The following is a 19,794-nucleotide window of genomic DNA, read 5'->3' as shown; positions in this document are numbered from 1 at the left end:
GCCTTCATCCTTTAAAGAGAAAAAAAAAATCATAATACAGATTTGTGACTCCACACCACATATCTACCCAGGCTCGTTCGATTCTCTGATTGTGTGTACTTGCACCACGCAGGGCACTTTCTCTTCCCCCTCCACGAAGGACTTTCATCAATGAGCACACATCATCGTTTTTCCCACCGTGATCACATCTGACCCTTGATGGGAGTCCATATGTTAATATGGCTGTCGTAAAATTGTCCAGAACGGTTTCAGCCCTGTTGTTTGCTGCTCTGAGAAATACAAAGAGACGACTGTATCCATCTATTCCACCGTGAACTACAATCCGCCACCTTATCAGCTTGTGGTTTCCATCAATGTGCCACAGAGAATTAGGGCCAGCAACTTGAAATGTCCTTCTGTGTAACTGATGTCTCGGGGGCCCTCTGTGCTACTCCCTCTGGATCAACACGGAGCATGCTGTCTCTTACACGATGCCTCTGGACCTTGACACCCATTCCTTTCAGTCTTGCACAAACTGAATTGGTTCCTAATTTGGTATTGCCCTTGATGATGTCTCGTACAAGCTGGTCTAAATCAATGGCCCCAATACCTGAGTACGCAGGCAATGTGATGGAATATTCCCTCAGTCAGCGCCTGACTGTTTGGCGGGATATGCCAAGAATGGAACCCATTTCAATTGTTGAAAATCCACACTCGCACAGAAATTTAAGGTGGTCTACTGAGATTGCAAATTTTGGTGCTCCTCTGTCTCATGAAACTTTTGGTGTGGAATAGGCACTGTTGTTTCCATTTTGTGCTTCAGTTTCATACGTTGTCAGCTCAATATCAGCAAGTCCTTTGTTGAGCCCAATACCAAGATCTGCCATTTCATCACTTATAAGAGTCCCAGATGAACGCTGAATGGATGTCTTCACAGTTTTCAGCCTCCTTATACAACAGCTAGAAAAAGGGGATTGACCATGCTGAGTAAATCAAGAAAGAAATGAGCAATATGCAAGAAAACCAAGTGTTATGTTAGATACCATACACCTCAAGAAATAGTGGTCATGATTCACTTTGTTTACACAAGATTTTAAAACATTAACACACATGAACTCAGTTTTTGAATTTTTCAAAATCTAAGAATTTGGACTTTCCACTGAACAATTTGAATAGAAATTTGATTCTATCCTGCACTTCGTTTCAAATATTGTGATGGATTAATAGAGGGCTTTTTTCATGTCACACATTTCATTTAAAAAACAGCACATGACACATATCTGATAAGTCTCTTAGCGTTGGTGTTACATTCTTGTGTTTTGGTAAGTTTCAGGATACTTGGGTATTTCAGTGTACAAGGTGCCATTGACTATATCACCAGTGGCAATGATCATTGCTTGCACTATTGTACTTCTTTCAGTCATGATTACCATTTGTACGTGTTTGCATGAGGCATACTGTGGGTGTGGGGCTGGCAACCTTTGCTGTGGTTTGGTCTACTGCTATCAAAGAATGCTTACTTTCACAATGCAAGGATGTTGCTTCACACCGCCATTGTTAAACATAGACTTGGACTACAGGTAATTTGAGTCCATGTCTTGCAAGATATGGACTCAAAGCAGGAATTGAAAGAAATTGAAGAAATGCTTCAGGAATTGTTTTGTAAGTCATTCCTTGTCCTTGCAATCAAAAAGACTTTTATGTTTCGAAAGCATTTCTTCCATTGATAGGCAAGGGTTACGTGCCATTTTTGGAAGATCTGGAATGTCTGGTCTTCCCAGTTCAATGTTGCATAGTTTGAACACAATGACATTCTTCATCGTACCATTTACGAAGCTGAAATCCTTCCCAACATACCTACAGTAGCTCGGAGCACCCATCCTTGGGTAGCTGTCTGGGAGACAGCAGTGTACATGTACTTAATTTGTCCTGTTTTGTCCTTACGCATCTCCCTCTCACTGTTGTGATTGTGGTCAATTACTGCTAGCTGTGTACGAGCAAGCATGCAAGGGTACTCAAAAAATTGCCGTTTTGGACAATACCGTAACATCAGGCCATGATACTGCTCTAAACTACCTGTGTATGTAGGTACAGTGTGATCTGTCAAATGTCCTTGAGTATGGTTTTCTCAAAGACAACATCGTTTAGAGCTTCATGAGCAGGACTACCTGAAGCCAGCCATTATTAGGCAACTGACAGTCAACATTTTTTACCGGTACCACACTTTGTCTGTTGATCTTTGTGAAACGACCTTTCTTTCGTGGTTGCCATGCATTTCCACCTCCGTAGAGCCTTCACATTCCAAACTTCTTTTTCAATGTCTATGGAAGGGAGAGAGACACACTGATCACCATTCAGTATGCAACGTTCATTAGTCATCTTCCGAGTGCTTTTAGCCACATCAGCCCAACTTCTCTGTGCTTTTGCATAGATTTGCTCAGTGTATTTTGCCATAACACGAGGTGACTGAACACACTTTGAATATACATTCTATACAGATTCAGGTTATACCTGCAGACTATCATTTCGTTCTGTGTCCAAGTTTGCATTCACATTTTGCTTCACTAGTTTACTAGGTTCTCTTTGCCTTGTTTCTACTTTTGATTTCTTGCCCTTCCTGGTCTTAGCTCTTTTCTGTCTTTCAAGATAGTAGTCTCTCATTGCTTTGCCAATGTAGGTCACACCAGGTTGGAGAATCACACCATTTACTGATCTCACTGAGCTCTTGTTATTGGTCTTGGTCTTGGGATTGTCCGTCATTTTTTGGGATGTCGTCACTTTTGTCTTCTCAATCATTTTTGTCTTCCTTGATTTCACAGTTGTCCAACCATCATCAACTGCAGTGTCTAATGGCTGAAATTGCCTCTTGGTCAGATTTGTCATGAATGTGGAATCTGATTCATCTCTGTTACAATCTGCCCTTTTCTTCACACACACATTTTTCATTTCTGGAATGCCCTGTTTGTCCTTTCTTTTGACATGCCACTTTTTCATTCTGTTGGTTGGTTTCTTTCTCTGATTGCTCTTGCATGATGAATGTGAAACATCAACACCAAAATCTTCATCACTATTGCCTTCATACCAGGCAGAGGAATGTGTCCAAAGTGGGACCCATTCTCTAACAGATTCTGCCAAATGTAGTAATTGGTGGATATTGAAGGACATATTATTCCTACCATACAAGTCTTGGAACTGAGTCACAAATTTTTTCAATGCATCATTTGCTCCGGTCAGACCAATTGTTTTAATTCTTTCCGCACTTAAGGTGTAAAATGGCATGTACAAGTGGCATCCAATGGTGTAAAAATTTGGGTCACAAAATACCTTTGAAGACTAGAGTACTATAAAGAAGAATCCAACTGACACCTTCCAGTGCACTCGATCATGAATAGGATGGGGGTTCTGGTCACTTCTGTAGGTGGATAAAAATTGGCCAATTTTCTGCCCCTGTCATTCAGTGAACCACATAAATAAAACTGTTCAGGATGATTACACGAATCCAGCCACAGTGAGGCTAATTGCCGTCCAACACCAAGGAATATTGCCTAAAGGGGTCAGGAGGGAAACCACTTACCAAATTGACATGAGAGACTCTAAAGAGAGGAGAGAGACCCTTTGTATCAAACACTGGTGAATTCTTCTCTACAGCTTGGAAAGCATGAGCTCTAATGCTCTCATCTCTGCGCCTGTCTTTACAAACATCATTGTAAGGATAGGCTCTTACATGACCTCTTTCCTATCTGTTGAAATGGCATGGAATGCCAATTTTGTCATCAAAGATGCGATGAGCAATATTATAGCTCCCTCGCTCTGAACGTACATCCAAATCAACCTTGCATCACACAGTTTAGCCTCTGGGTCCTGTACACATCACATGAAACTACTTGCCGCAATTCTCACATGGTACTTTGCTTTCATTTTTATTGATCACATTGCAACATGCATCACATTCACTGACCTCTAGATTTCTCATCAAGTCATACCTGAAGGGATTTCATAGTGAGATAGTAGAGTGTAGAAAATATCCTGCTACTCGCCATTCGTTGTTTTTATGCACACAATATCTCCCGCGTTGCCGAGCTGCACCTGGAGTTGATGTTGCAGGAAATGGTCCTCCAATTGAAAGTTCACTTATTGCACTTCTCTCGTTTGGTATATATACCCAAGAACATATAACGCGACACACAATAACGATTTCCTGAAGTAGCACAATGATGAAATAGCACAATGTTGGATGGTCCACAAGATGGCGAGCTTAGAGATGGAAAGGGAAATAGATAGATTGAGAGAGAGAGAGAGAGAAGTTCGCGAGTTCGATGTTTGATGATGAAGTTTGGTGAGTTTACAACTTGACATTTCCATGCTTTCATGTCGAAAGCTGGTCAAGAAATGTAGTGTACGTGTGAAAAGTTGATTTTTGTGAATGGAGAGTTGTAACATGCGTGCGAAACTTCTTCGCGACGTGAAGGGAAGAAAGAAGGAGATTGGTTAAGCTGGTATCTCACTGAGCGGCGAACGTTTGCGAACATAGCGAATTTGAGATTCGCCAACTTTTCTGACGAATGTTTGCGAAAATCAAAGTTCGCTTCTGCCATTAGTGACAGTTAGCGACTTTTAGCGATGTTTAGCGACAATTAGCAACACTTTAGCAAATGTTTGCGAAAGTGTTTGCGAACACAGGTGGCGACTATTAGCGAGTGTTAGCAAATGTTAGCGACAATTTTGCAAATGTTAGCGACAGTTTTGCAAATATTAGCAACTGTTTGCAAATCCTTTGCGACAATTTTGCGAATGTTCTTGAACGTAGAAAAGTACCAGGCGATTGTGTATAGTAAGACCCATAAAACGACATAAAACCTTCCACTGAATTCAGATCTCTTGTGACAACCGTTCAAGATGGATTTCCAAGATATGGAAATAAATTTCTGCCAAGAAGAGGCTCAAGGTGTTGCTATCCTTGAAGAGCTGCTTTGTCAGGCTGCTGCTACAGCTATTAGCAGTGCTGCATAAGAGAAATAAAATAAAGAAAAACAAGAAAGGAAGGAAGAAAAGAAAGAGAGTCAGAGAGTGCTTGTTGCAGAGGACAGACTTTAGTCAATATGAAAAGCTTTTGAAGCAATTACAATCATGATGGAGATGTCAAGAGCTTCAAGAACTTTCTTAGAGTGGAACCTTGTCTGTTTCAGAAGCTTTTAGATAGGAACCATGTGGTTACTTGTTCGCTAGCAGTGGCGAATCATATAAAAATGTTACACCGTATTACGACCGTTTGCGAATTCTTACGAGTGTTTTGCGAATGTTTGCAACTGTTAGCGAAAATACAAATTCGCAAAGGTTCGCAAAGAAATTTTGAACATGTTCAAAATTTCTTTGCGACAAGAAAAACTGTTTGCGACAATAAAAACCGTTTGCGAACTTTCTTGCGAATGTTAACGAACCTTTTGCAACCGTTTACGAACCCTGGCGAATTCCCAAATTCGCTACGTTCGCAAACGTTCGCCGCTCAGTGAGATACCCCCTTTAGAAAGGATGTCCATCTCGCGTTGTCATGGTGACCGTAGGAGTGTTCTGACAGATGATATATGAGTGCTCGCAATACAGAGGGCCAGAGCAGTCGTAAAAATGTGCTTGTATTACGCTAAAAGTGACCACTAGCGGATATTGTCGGCGAGTGGACGAAAACAATTCTCAGTAGAGTGAGAAAATGAATGTGTGACTCACTGTGCTGATACAAGTAGCTCCCCCGTAGATTGCTGCGAAATGAGATGCAGGAGCAATCGATGAGTGTGAAAAAAATAGAGTAGAATGTTCTTAGGTGAGCGAGAGTGATAAAATGATATGTACAATGACTTAGAAAGCAACAAGCTGAATCGGTAAGAAACAAAAATGTATCTTCAACCGTTGTCACAGTAGTCAACGTATTTCGTGGGGAATCGCACATGACGACCGGAGCCTGTTTTCTTGATTTCCGTGGTCATTTGGTTGGAGTGTGAGGTGGGGATCCGAGGTGGGATGGAAGGGGGCGTGGCAGGTTGTGTCGTGCGTTGAGTGTTTGTCGTCACGGATGGTCATGTGGTGCGAGGCAATGGCTTGGGGATGATATCCATTTCTATTAATACTGGTTTCAAGCGGTCGATGCTGACGGTGCCGTGTTTGCCGTGGTAGTCGATCACGAAAAACTTGTCAGCATTCTGAATGACCAGAAAGGGACCTCTCTATGGGTGCTGTAGTGGTTTTCTCATGGTGTCATCGCGAATGAAAACGTGTGAAGATGTGTTGAGGTCGTTGTGTATGAATGTCGGTTTGTGTTGAGTGCGTGTTGATGGCGGGTGCGTGTCCTGCGTGAACTCTTATGTAGACGTTGGACTTACTCGGAAGGGTCGATGTCCGTTGTGGTCTGTTCATGCTTGGTGATGCACTGGCCTGGGAGTTGTAGCGTTGTCCCATAGACAAACTCTGCAGCTGAGCAGCCTATGTCTGTCTTCACTGCAGTCCGAATGCCGAGGAGAACGAGTGGTAGTGTCTCGGTCCATTTGGCGTCATCGTGTGCCATGAGAGAGGCTTTGAGTTGACGATGTAGGCGTTTGACGAGGCCGTTCGATGTCGGATGGTATGCCGTTGTGCGAATGCAAGTGGATCCGAGTTGCGTAGTGAGAGCGTTGAAGAGATTGGATTAAAATTGACGACCTCTGTCTGTTGTGATGGTCGATGGTGCGCCGAATCGTGCAACCCAGTGAATGACGAAGACTCGAGCGACTGATGTCGCTCATGGGGAAGGCTTCAGGCCATCGTGTGAATCGATCGACACATGTGAGGAGGTTTGTGTGACCATTTGATGGAGGGAGTGGGCCGACGATGTTGATGTGAACATGGTCGAATCGTGCATCGGGTGATGAGAAGGTACCGAGGGGTGCTTTGTTGTGGCGATGAATTTTGCTGTGTTGGCACTGTAGACATGTTTTGGCCCATGAACGAACATCATGATTGATACCGTTCCAAACAAATCTGTCAGTAACCAGTTTCTGCGTTGCTCTTACCCCTGGATGAGAGAGTTGATGAAGGGAGTGAAAGATCGCCTTGCGATGAGGGGCTGGAATGTATGGATGACGAAATCCAGTTGACAAATCACAAAATATCGTGTGATCTGATGAGGGGATTGGCACTGGTGAGAGTTTGAGTGAAGTGTCAGTCGTGAGGTGTTTGAGGTCCTCGTCGTCCTCTTGGGCAAGAGCAATGACGTCGAAGTCAATGGGGGTAGTGCTCACATTGTTGATGAAAGCTCGAGAGAGTGCGTCAGCAGCTGTGTTCCGTTGGCCTGAGATGTGACGGATGTCGGTGGTGAACTGGGAAATTGCCAATGTAGGTCACACCAGATTGGAGAATCACACCATTTACTGATCTCACTGAGCTCTTGTTAATGGTCTTGGTCTTGGGATTGTCAGTCATTGTTTGGGATGTTGTCACTTTTGTCTTCTCAATCATTTTTGTCTTCCTTGATTTCACAGTTGTCCAACCATCATTAACTGCAGTGTCTAATGGCTGAAATCGCCTCTTGGTCAGATTTGTCATGAATGTGGAATTTGATTCATCTATGTTACAATCTGCTCTTTTCTTCACACACACATTTTTCATTTCTGGAATTCCCAGTTTGTCCTTTCTTTTCACATACATCTTTTTCAGTCTGTTGCTTGGTTTCTTTCTCTGATTGCTCTTGCATGATAAATGTGAAACATCAACACCAAAATCTTCATCACTATTGCCTTCATACCAGGCAGAGGAATGTGTCCAAAGTGGGACCCATTCTCTAACAGATTCTGCCAAATGTAGTAATTGGTGGATATTGAAGGACATATTATTCCTGCCATACAAGTCTTGGAACTGAGTCACAAATTTTTTCAATGCATCATTTGCTCCGGTCAGACCAATTGTTTTAATTCTTTCCGCACTTAAGGTGTAAAATGGCATGTACAAGTGGCATCCAATGGTGTAAAAATTTGGGTCACAAAATACCTTTGAAGACTAGAGTACTATAAAGAAGAATCCAACTGACACCTTCCAGTGCACTCGATCATGAATAGGATGGGGGTTCTGGTCACTTCTGTAGGTGGATAAAAATTGGCCAATTTTCTGCCCCTGTCATTCAGTGAACCACCTAAATAAAACTGTGCAGGATGATTACACGAGTCCAGCCACAGTGAGGCTAATTGGCATCCAACACCAAAGAATATTGCGTGCAGGGGATCAGGAGGGAAACCGCTTACCAAATTGAAATGAGGGACTCTAAAGAGAGGAGAGAGACCCTTACACCAAACACTGGTTAATTCTTCTCTATAGCTTGAGCTCTAACACTCTCATCTGTGCGCTTGTCTTTACAAACATCATTGTAAGGATAGGCTCTTACTTGACCTCTTCCCTTCAAGGTCTTCGAGAAGTTTGTACATTGCATGTGTTGAAATGACATGGAATGTCAATTTTGTCAAAGATACAATGAGCAAATAATATTATTGCTTCCACGCACTGAACATATCGAAATCAACCTTGTATACCTACTGTCCCCTCATCCGCATTACCATGTAATCACCCTGCCCCACGTCCAGCCCCCCGCTTATTTAGCAACTTCCTAAATTCCTGACTTTGGTTCTCACTCTTCCTAAACTTATCTAAATGATTAAACATACGCTTCCCTACATGTCCTACACAGTCTAACTTCTCTACTTTACAATCCTCCCCATATGTGTCTTCTACTGCCCTAAATGCCTTACTATCACCATCGCTTACCATGTACCTATACCTTAGCCTGTGCTTCTCTACCGACCTACCCCATATTGCTACTGCTGCATCTACCGTAAAGTTCCGTGTATAAGACGCACTATTTTTTCGTCGGAAAACGTTGAAAATCGGGGGTGCGTCGTATACACGGGTACAGTCGAATCACGGGAAAAAAATCTGTCATGTACACCCAATTTTATAAGGCCAACTTGGGGCCATGTATGCCCATCGACGTTTGGAAGGTAAGCAATCACTAAAACTTGCGGATAAAAGAGCGATCTTTCAATCTGGACACACACAAAAGCTGCAAATACGAGATAAACTTACATCGGCCTTGTGCAGTAACGATGTATCAATCTGGCCATAGACAACAGCTGTAACAGCACTGCTGTACATGCTACCGATGTCAGTCTACCAAGCTACCAACAGCCAACCTAGTAGCTGGAATACGCGATGTACAGGTATCATTACTAAATTACCAATACCGGTACCGTAAAACTTATCAATGTGCTAGTATCAATATGGCCATAGACAAAAGCTGTAAAATACGGAGTAGGATCGACACTATGTCACCGTAAATATGAACGATGTGTGAAGCATGCATGCATACCCATGTCGTTCGTTTGCTCTTTATTTCACGAGTGCGAAGCCAGCTAGGATACCATAGCTACACTGTAGCTAGCTAGCTAGCTAGCATGCAAGCCTTTGGCAAAGGCATGCAGCAGCTGCAGAGAGGCTTTTGCAATGGACTCGCGTGCACACAGCGATCGGATCGAAGCGCGCTTGCCCATTGCGCGCTGTGTGTGCAAGTCCATTGCTCTCTGTGAGCGTGTGCTGAAATTATAGCGAGCTGCCTTTTGCAAAAGGCTAGCACTGTGCATACAAGCATGGTACAAGAGACACACATGTTACTGGTAACAGTGCATGAGTGTAATTACCGTACGCACCGTACGTCTTGCCGTATGATCCCTCTGCTACACTTGTTGATGTTTTTCTTATTTTTCGTAATGAACCTTCCAGTCTGACATGCGTCAATAAGCGAGACACCCTCTGCTATGTATGACAGCAAAGATCGTACTGTACACTCATGAGTACGATATGCATGACACATGTACCATGATTGAAAGGCGAAACAATAGCAAGTGAGTACCGAGACAAGTCTCGCATTTTGAGTCTTCCATATTTTGTTGATGTCCGATGAATACCGTTAAAAGAAAATATAAAAGGAAACGAAAAATAGAGCAAATACATGCTGCATTCTAGGGAAATTTTGAGCTGAAATAATATGTATGACACACGCAATATTTGCGTGGACATTTTCGTGTTTTGTTTTTTTTTTTAATTTTAGGTCCGAAATTAGGGGTGCGTCTTATACACGGGTGCGTCTTATACACGGAACTTTACGGTACTTCCATTTTCCCACAAGACCCCTTGTGCCCTCCCAAACAATTGTCCTTATGCCCATCCCACCACTTCCTAAACTCCTCTGTATCCCTATCCCACCCATCCCTTAGCTTACATTCTCTACAATCCTTAGAAAGAACCTCCCTGTCTAACACCTCCCCTGTATCCATGCTAATTACCACCCCCACCCCATGATTAGACACAAACCCTCTCTTATGCCAAGTCCCATCATATGACACTGCCACATCCAGCAACTCCTCCCCCGCCAGCTCTGGGTTCCCCTCCACAATATGAGCCCGGACACGACCGGCGGCCTCTGTCATCTGCTGCTCAGCTGTCTGTAGATGAGAATGGACAACAAACACACACACACAAATTATTTCATTAATGATATTGTGTGATCACAAGTTACTATTTCTATTACATAAGAAAAGAAATCTTCAATATTGAAGCAATAAAACACTTAAAGGACAAGTTCACCTTCATAGACATGAATGTTGAGTGAATGCAGCAATATTAGTAGAACACATCAATGAGAGTTTGAGGAAAATCGGAAAATCCGTTCAAAAGTTATGAATTTTTGAAGTTTCTGCTCAGTCACGGCTGGATGAGAAGACCACTATAGCTTGTGATGTCATATGAGTACAACTATATAAAGAAAGTATAAAGAAAATTGAAGATATTCTCACTTTTCTCACATAATAAAAGAGCACTCGACTTCTCTCTTTCAGAAGTCAGGGGGAATAATATTACCCCTAACATAAGTCAGTAACAAGTCGAGGAAATGTGCACTTTATTCAAAAAGTCAAGTTTTGTGAAATTCTCTTTTTATTTTCCTTATATCGTTGTACGCATGTGACATCAGACACTGTAGTAGTCTCCTCCTCCAGCAGTGATTGCACAGATATTTTAAAAATTCATAACTTTTGAATGGATTGTCGGATTTTCCCCAAACTTTCACTGATGCGTTCTACTAACATTGTTGCCTTCACTCAATCCACATGTATATGAAGGTGAACTTGTCCTTTAAGAAATATCATATCTTACTGCTTTGCTCTGAGACTTCAAGTTGTTCAGGTGCTCCTGGAAGCATTTTGAGTTGACTGGGGATGGAAGGTTCATATATGAGCAGAAGTCAGCCAGTCCTTCACGTCCCAGCCCCAACTCCACTGCTGCGATGACAGAGCGGCGGTTGATTTCTGCAGACTGCCCAGCACCCTCCGCTACATTGGCAGATGTTTTGAAGCTGTGCTCTGTCTTGCAGACAGAGCACTGGTGGACAAGGGTGCTACAGAGACCACTTCGTTGCTTGTCAGCTTCAGCAAACTGCAGAACACCTGAAATTAAAAACACAGATATATGAATTTGGCATCATATTTCAGTCAACAGACAATATTCCTCCTGATTACTCATGTGGTAATGTTAAATGTTCATCTGAAAAAAGATACTGTAGTGGTAAGTGTAGCTGTCTGGTTTATGGGTAATTCATTATCCCTATGTTGCCTCATAATTTTTACATGCACTATGACATTTACACTACACATCAGGAGACAATATCATACACAGAAACACACCTTATCTGTTCGTTTACAACTTCTGCAGACTTCGAGCCATATCTATGTAAGTTATCATACTCAATGCAAGGAAAGTCATATCTTTATATGATTATTCCAGCCACAAAACTTGACATGTAACATGAGAGTACCAGTTTAGTGCTGCAGTATATTCAGCAGACACTGAACAATTACGAACGTTAGACTCGTGGAGTAAATTTACACGGCTTTCTTGAGCTCTAGTCTATCTATGTTGTAAAGGAATATACATTTATTATTATTCACAATCAAATAACAATTGATTAAATACAGAGAAACTCACCTCCTTGGCAGGTATGGCCCTTGAATTCGACTAAAGCGGCATTCAGCACGAGCAGGCTTGTTATCAGATTTGAGCCCAAGATTTCAGAGCTGGTCCCACACAGATCTGAAGGTGTGAGACCACACTGGGAGGTCAGCTTTCTCCTAGAAGCAGTGTCCTCCCCAACAGTGGCAACAGGTGTATAGCGGCTGCTTCAAGCTTCTCCCTCTTCTTCTTGGGCTCATGTAGTGGAATTCCACTGAATCTCTTCTTTTTCTTGTAGTAACAAGCCTTTCTTTTGCCCATGGTGAAAGTGAAAGTAGTGCAAACTAAGAGCAAATTACACAAAAAACTGTCACAGTGTGTGTGGTGTATGTCATGTGGCACAGGCATGACAATGCACATGCATACATGCCTACCACTAGGTGGCAGCACACTGATATTGAGCTAGTCTGATAGCTCAGACCCTACCCTTCAATTTGGTACCTCATATGTTGAAGTAGCATGAATGATAATAAATTTAGAGATTTTTGAATTATCTTATTATAATCTTTGATTCACATGAGATCTGAGGTCACAAAACAGTATGAAACATAAACTTTTGATTAACTTTTTGACCCCTTCTAGGGCAGATTTCAAAATATTTTTTTTTTTTGATAGGTCAGTCAATAGTTGAAGATTCCAATCTCATAAAAATCCAAAATTTGATATCTTGATGATTTTTGGGTCTATAAATAGGTAATTTAACCCCTTTTAAGAGTACATATATGAACACAATACAACTATCTACCTAATTAACTCCTGAGGGCCACTCAAACTTTAACCCAACAAAAACCTTGGGGGCACCTCTAACAATGCCCAAAACATTGGGGCTTAACTAACAACAACTAACAATGCGACTCCCTACATTGTAGGTGGGTTGCGAAAGGAAATGTAGGGACAGAAATGTAGAAGGAAACCAAAGGGCAAGGCAGAAAGGACAAGAAAGGACAGCAAGTGGATCCGGGTATCCGGTGGACAATGCTCCTGCATGATCTCGTGGAACTGCTGATGAGCAGCCTCCCCCTCGGGATTACCCCGACTGCTGCGCACATGCAGGACATGCACTTTCCGATGGTCCCGATCCTCAGGATCCGTTCCATGAGGCCCAACTGGACAGTCCAGCAAGAATCGGGGACGGAGTAGTCCAGCCCCAGCTCACTGACTCCCGCGACTCTGGCGTCTGTGAGCAATTGTTCCAGCTCAAAGATCTGCTGGTCGGAGGTCCTGTCAGCATGCTTGGGATGGATGCCCACTACTACCTTCCACCGGGCGTCCTCTGGGAACACTATGCTGGAGTAATGGTCGGGGTCACAGTAATGTAGAACCCCTCCGACCACACTCACAGGAACCTTGGGAGGGCAGCCTACCCTCCTTGCCAAGGTCGGACCCAGACCTTTGCTTGAGGAAACGCTCCATCCTGTCCTGATGGAAGTGGGAATCAATTACTAAGAGAGGGGAACCGGCCCCTTTGGCCTGTGGTCGGACGGTACCACGAGGAGTACATTGTACTATAGACCTATTAGGAGAAGCATGCATTATGGCGGAGGCATACACCAGTCGCCGTAGCGACATTTCTAGTTTCTTTCTGCTAGGACGATCGAAGTAGAAGTAGGTGGATCGGGGGGGCTTCCTTGGGGTATGCAGCCTTGTCAGTTCTGCAGGCATCCATTTGTATCCACTATGGCAAGTCCTTCCACTTGTTGACTGTGAACCACTAGCAAGACAGTGGAGTTGGAAATAGTGCAGCCAACACAGTTTTACCTGGTTTATTTAGGTGAATAACATCTGCAGCATACAACTTACAAGCGGCTATCCTGAAATTCTTCTCTTAGATAAAGACACTCACAGTTGGGAAGCTTTTTGCACAACTCCAGAAGACACTCATTAAAGATAGTAGAAGAAAAATGCAATTCGTCCAAATCCCAGCTACCGACGAATGAATGCAGTGATTCCCTGTCGCATCACATGGACCGCTTCCTGGGCAAGCCTTCAGCTGATGGAACATTCTTTGCTACACCTTCTCCTTCAGGAATGTCAGGTTTGACCTTCCCATTATTAGGCAACTGACTGTCAACATTTATTACCGGTACCACACTTTGTTTGTTGATCTTTGTGAAACGACCTTTCTTTCATGGTTGCCATGCATAAATTCCACCTCCATAGAGCCTGTTCACATTCCAAACTCCTTTTTCAATGTCTGTGGAAGGGAGAGAGGCACATGTAGTCTGATCACCATTCAGTATGCAATGTTCATTAGTCAAAGTCATCTTCTCAGTTTATCTGCTGTTCACGAATCCCAAGACGGCGGATGTGGTCTTGGGATTGTCCGTCATTGTTTGGGATGTTGTTACTTCTGTCTTCTCAATCATTTTGTCTTCCTTGATTTCACAGTTGTCCAACCATCATCAACTGCAGTGTCTAATGGCTGAAATCACCTCTTGGTCAGATTTGTCATGAATGTGGAATCTGATTCATCTCTGTTACAATCTGCTCTTTTCTTCACACACACATTTTTCATTTCTGGAATTCCCAGTTTGTCCTTCCTTTTCATATACCACCTTTTCAGTCTGTTGGTTGGTTTCTTTCTCTGATTGCTCTTGCATGATGAATGTGAAACATCAACACCAAAATCTTCATCACTAAGGTCTTCGAGAAACTCATATCTGTTGAAATGACATGGAACGGAAACATCTTGAAACAATCCGAACATTACCGCAAACTGTACATCTACTGGATCAACTCAAAATATGTCGTGCAACAAAATATAGATCATTTACAATGAAATATAGATAGTAAAGTATCTTGATTCTTTTGGGGAAAATTTATGCACATTATAAAAATACACACACTCACACTCTTTGCGTCTACTCGTAGCAGTGAGTTTCTTAACAACAGATTTGGTCTTGTGCCAGACATTGAACTGATGTTCGATGTCTGGGTATTCCTCTCTCATCAGCTTCCTTATGTCCGTGTGTCTATCAGTTGCAACTGTGGCGATACTACAATTCTCGTCTAGGAGTTCGTCCAGGGCCCTTTTGAAACACAATTCTTCCATTTGCCACAGAGCTAGTGGCCCTTTTCACTTATACAAGGGACATGGCCATGATCTTTTTTGAGTTATTTCTGTGAAGCTGTTTGAGCAATACTTAGTGTTAAAGCCTGGGGACAGATACCTCCCATCCCCACAAATTGCTATGAGATCCCTGCAAACTTCCCTTCTTACTTCACAAACAATCTCCAAACAGGCAGTATTCACTGCTGAGAGGTCAGCACTGCCTTTTTTTTCTGATTTTCATAGAATTTGATTTTGTTGATGTTAAGCAGGTTGAGGATTGAAAGAAAAAAGCCATGGGGCTTCCTTGACATTCCCCTCAATGTAAAAAAAGAAAAAAAGAAAAAAAAAGCACTAGATGCAGGACGTCGGGGTATGCGAGGTTGACTGTACGTATTTCAAAAGGAGTAGTAGAGGAGGTTTACTGGAATTCAAAAGGACTAATAGAGGAGTTTAAGTTCACACTGTATTCTAGTGATAAAATGTATATATTTAGCACACATACCTCTCACAGCTTTGATCTTCTACAGGTAGTGCAGGTCGCTTTGCTTCCAGGTCCTTGTGCAAGTTGCACTTAGTCCCTTGCAGGGAATGGGTGATGAGCATCTCCCGACCGAACACCTTCAACAAAATGTGTTCACGGTGGCCGTAGGAGAACTGGTGTCCAGGAGAGACACTTCATCTTCCTCCAGCAAAACTTCTCCTGATGATGTCTTTAACTGATGAGAGATTACAGATTTGAAAGAAACAAAAAATCAGACATAAGGACCTAGATTAGTGGCATATCCATCAACATTACTGCTGCAAAGTTTCATGATTCCTTGACCTTATCAGTTGCTAACCTATTGAATTGACATGAAAAAATAGAATAAGATAATAATCATACACATTTTCAGAATATATCTAATGTATGACACATCACAACTGTCATGTCATTTTTGCAGATTCAAAAAAGTATTTCAAGACATTTTATACACAAAGTGCAACAATTGACTTTTGTTGAAAAGATCATTGAATGCTATGATGCTTAAGGGATAAGATGGCTGCGACGAATTTACACAGATTTTCTGAACTCATGATAAGGGATTGAGGAAGTGGGTGTGAGACAGAAACCTATAAAGGGATTAACATACATCACCTTCTTTTAAAATCTGTCTTCACTTATTCATATGTGCTTAAAGACATAGTACCCCCCCCCCCCCCCCCCCCCCCCTTTGACTCAAGCAAGCTATCAATGATTACGGCAAAGGATAAATAGGGAAGTTGCATGCAAGCATACATCTCTCTGCACTGGCTGATATTGCAGATGTCCAACAGATTTTGGAGGCTGGAAGGGCATAGGCTTTGAAGCAGAGGTAGTAGGGCTGCTTTTCACACTGGCTAGATCTGAGTAAGGGCGTAAGTCTGCACCACTGCTTGTGACAGTCTCAACACTGGCAGAATTGTTGATATTTTTGAGAAGGGTTCCCACTCTCTCTACAAGCATGGGTAAATCTGATCAAGGGAAAGGAAAGATGAACAGAATATGTACATGAAGTTGACATTACACAAGTTTAGAATTATGACATCTTCTCTTTTGATATCATGCTGAACAGCAACTGGACAAATCAAAAATTTGCTTGAAACTTCTTGGATGTCTCTGCTGTTCAGTTTTTTCCCTTCAAGAACTGCACAGTGGCTGTGTTGCCTGAAGAGATATCAACAACTCGTCCAACAGAGGTTTTTCTTCCATAGAGGACCGCCACCCACTCTTTCTACGTATTTGTTTTCCACTGGGCATGTGGAGCTGCAATAAAATGTTTGTCAAAAACAAATACCTGATTTACGGTGCCACGCACCGATACTCCCATCTTCTTTGGACTACCATTCACATCACGAATGGCAACAACTGGTGGGTTTCGATAATCGTCGACAACCTCGGTGGAATACTCAAACCTTGATGCTTGCAAGAAGAACTATGGAAAAATGATAAGACCATTATCAATAACATAACATCAAGCATCAAAACAAATTTTTCTACCATCTGGCCACGCGTATAGTTGCAACCGGGATTTGTTCGTTGTTTACTATGTATATTACAGTCCCACGTATTGATTCATGTGCTTGCTTAGAATTGTGCTAATATTGACCAGTGCAGTGACTATCGTAAAATCTTGTCAAAACTTACCTGCTGCCGCTCGTATCTTTCCTGTTGCTGCTTACTTCCTCTCTTTGGAGCTTGAGGCGGCCGATGGGCGAAAATTGTGGGAACAGCGTCAGATTTTAGAAATTTTTTCTTCGGCATGTATCCCATCAACTTCGCCCTCATGTCCTCTTGGAAACATTCCGCCTTGAAATGGTCCTCGCAGACGACTTGATTTTTGCAGTATGTGTACGTTTTTATGTCAAATTTGTCGATTCCAATGTTGGATAGCCATCTGGCGCACCTTTCCCGCTCATGAGCAGGGTTGGGAATTGCAAAAAAACTCTTTTTCTTGCCATCGCCCACTTTATTCGAGCACCCAACGCCTGACACATCGGCATTTTCGCGTGCCGGGTTCATCCGCTGCATGCCCGGAACCATGCGGTACGCTACCGCTTGCTCGACCTGTATCGCCGTTGCTCATGCAGGTGACGTCAGTTGACGGCAGGTGACGCTCCAAACAAAGAGCAATGTGAGTCTAATGTGTCACGCCGTCACGTGATCTTTCTCGCCAGCGTACAGAAATTTAACAGTTACGATTCAAAATTGATGATGCTAAAAAATCGATTGTGACAAGTTGGGAGAGCATTTTTCCATGAAACTTACTCATTTTAGTCCTTGATTTATGTAGATTATGGTGAAATTTATTCAAAATTGTCCAGACTTCTCCTTTAACAGAGCAGATGGCTCTGCGTATTAAATGCTGCTAGCGCCCACTACCGAGAAGGTTTGAATAACTCTGCTTTTCTCTGATAAACTGAGTTTATCAGAAAAACTGTGTTTATCAGTTGATAAACTCAGTTTATTAAGTGATAAACAGAGTTTATCTGAAAAACTGTGTTTATCAGTTGATAGACAGAGTTTTTCTGATAAACTCTGTTTTTCTTGAAAAACAATGTTTATTGGTTGATAAACACAGTTTTTCTGATAAACTGTGTTTATCACTTGATAAACTCAATTTATCAAGTGATAAACAGAGTTTATCAGTGAAAAATAGAGTTTATCCACTTTTTACACAAACGGCTTGCCATAGGTTTAAGTCTGCGCCACTGCTTGTGACAGTCTCAGCACTGGCAGAATTGTTAATCTTTTTGAGAAGGGTTCCTACTTTCTCTACAAGCATGTATAGGTAAATCTGAGGGATAGAATAGATGAACAGAGTATATACATGAAGTTGACATTACACAAGTCTAGAATTATGACTTCTTCTCTTTTGATATCATCCTGAACAGCAACTGGACAAATCAAAAATTTGCTTGAAACTTCTTGGATGTCTCTGCTGTTCAGTCTTTTTTCCCTTCAAGAACTGCACAGTGGTTGTATTGCCTGAAGAGATATCAACAATTCATCCGACAGAGGCTTTTCTTCCCTAGAGGACTGCCACCCACTCTCCCTGTTTGCATTGTTTTTCACTGGGCATGTGAAGCAGCAAACTGGCGCCACTACTCCTTACTCGAGATCTAGATCTAGTCCACAATTTCAATTCATTAATTGGAGGACTTACTTGATCTCGCTATGAGCCGAGCCTTGGAAGACCGACCTTCGAAAATGACATCAACAATGTCTTGCTCCCCAATAGTGACTGTCATGGTTTCTAAGGCATTTGGATGGCACGATGGCTGTAGTATTTTCATTGAGAAAAGCCATGAGGGCTTCTCTGAAGCGTTGTTGCCTTGTGGATCTCGGTTCCATCATTCTTCTTCTTCAACCCAGTCATTGGGTGTCCGGACAGGTACTCAAAAAAATATCATCATTTCATGGTTAGTCAACATAGAAAAACAGGTAAGCATTGTTTTTGGTTAACATCTAACTGATATTGTTTCTTCAACACAGTGATGACACTCAATAATGGTTCTACTAAAAAAGTGTATTCATTCAAGAACTTCGTAAGATTTTTGTAATTTGCATGACAACAAAATCATTAACCTGTAATTCAACTTGGCCATTGTTCCATCATAACATGAGCCAAAATAAGGAAACATGCAGTGATTTTGCAAAAAGAAAAAAAATCCATACCTTGTATCCTGCTTGGAACAGGTATCATCCTCGGGCATCAGCTTCTCACTCTGTGTCTCCTCCTCTGAGTTATCTTGTGGGAATATGGTGGTACATACCTGTTCTAAACATCCTTGCATACATAGGGGTAAACATAATATGTTGGCATCATTCCACCCAATGCTGTGACCATCAGTGTCAATGGTATGCTCAGCAACAGCTGACTGGCTGAAATAGTGGACTCTAAATGCCTCTTTGTATCCCTTTAATTTGTCTTAGAGTGACCATCCATTTTTCGCCTTTGTTGTCACCTGCATTTGATTTATCTATAGAATGAACCAATTTGTTTGGAGGGTATTGGGGCTTTTGAAGGAAACGTCAACTCCTTTGTTGTAAAAGGCCTGTTTCAGAAGAGATGATGCCAATTTAATTAATTCTGCATTTTACTTCTGGCCAAGGAAAATCAAAGGAGCAATTTGGATATGAGGAAGACTGATCCTTTGTATAAAAAGGACTC

General features: G+C 42.2%; 2 pseudogenes; both read right to left on the bottom strand.

Annotated features, from left to right (window-relative positions):
- Positions 1–2,739, bottom strand: LOC139719305 (uncharacterized; annotated as a pseudogene).
- Positions 2,740–6,047: 3,308 nt separating this feature from the next.
- LOC139719304 (uncharacterized) lies at positions 6,048–13,464 on the bottom strand (annotated as a pseudogene).
- Between the last annotated feature and the right edge of the window lie 6,330 nt (positions 13,465–19,794).

This window comes from Diadema antillarum, unplaced genomic scaffold (genome assembly GCF_040938485.1).
Source record: "Diadema antillarum isolate AM-2024a unplaced genomic scaffold, OU_Dant_1.0 scf00000108, whole genome shotgun sequence".
Classification (NCBI taxonomy): domain Eukaryota; kingdom Metazoa; phylum Echinodermata; class Echinoidea; order Diadematoida; family Diadematidae; genus Diadema; species Diadema antillarum.
The sequence above is the reverse complement of the archived record's forward strand: the minus strand, read 5'-3'. Positions and strand labels throughout refer to the sequence as shown.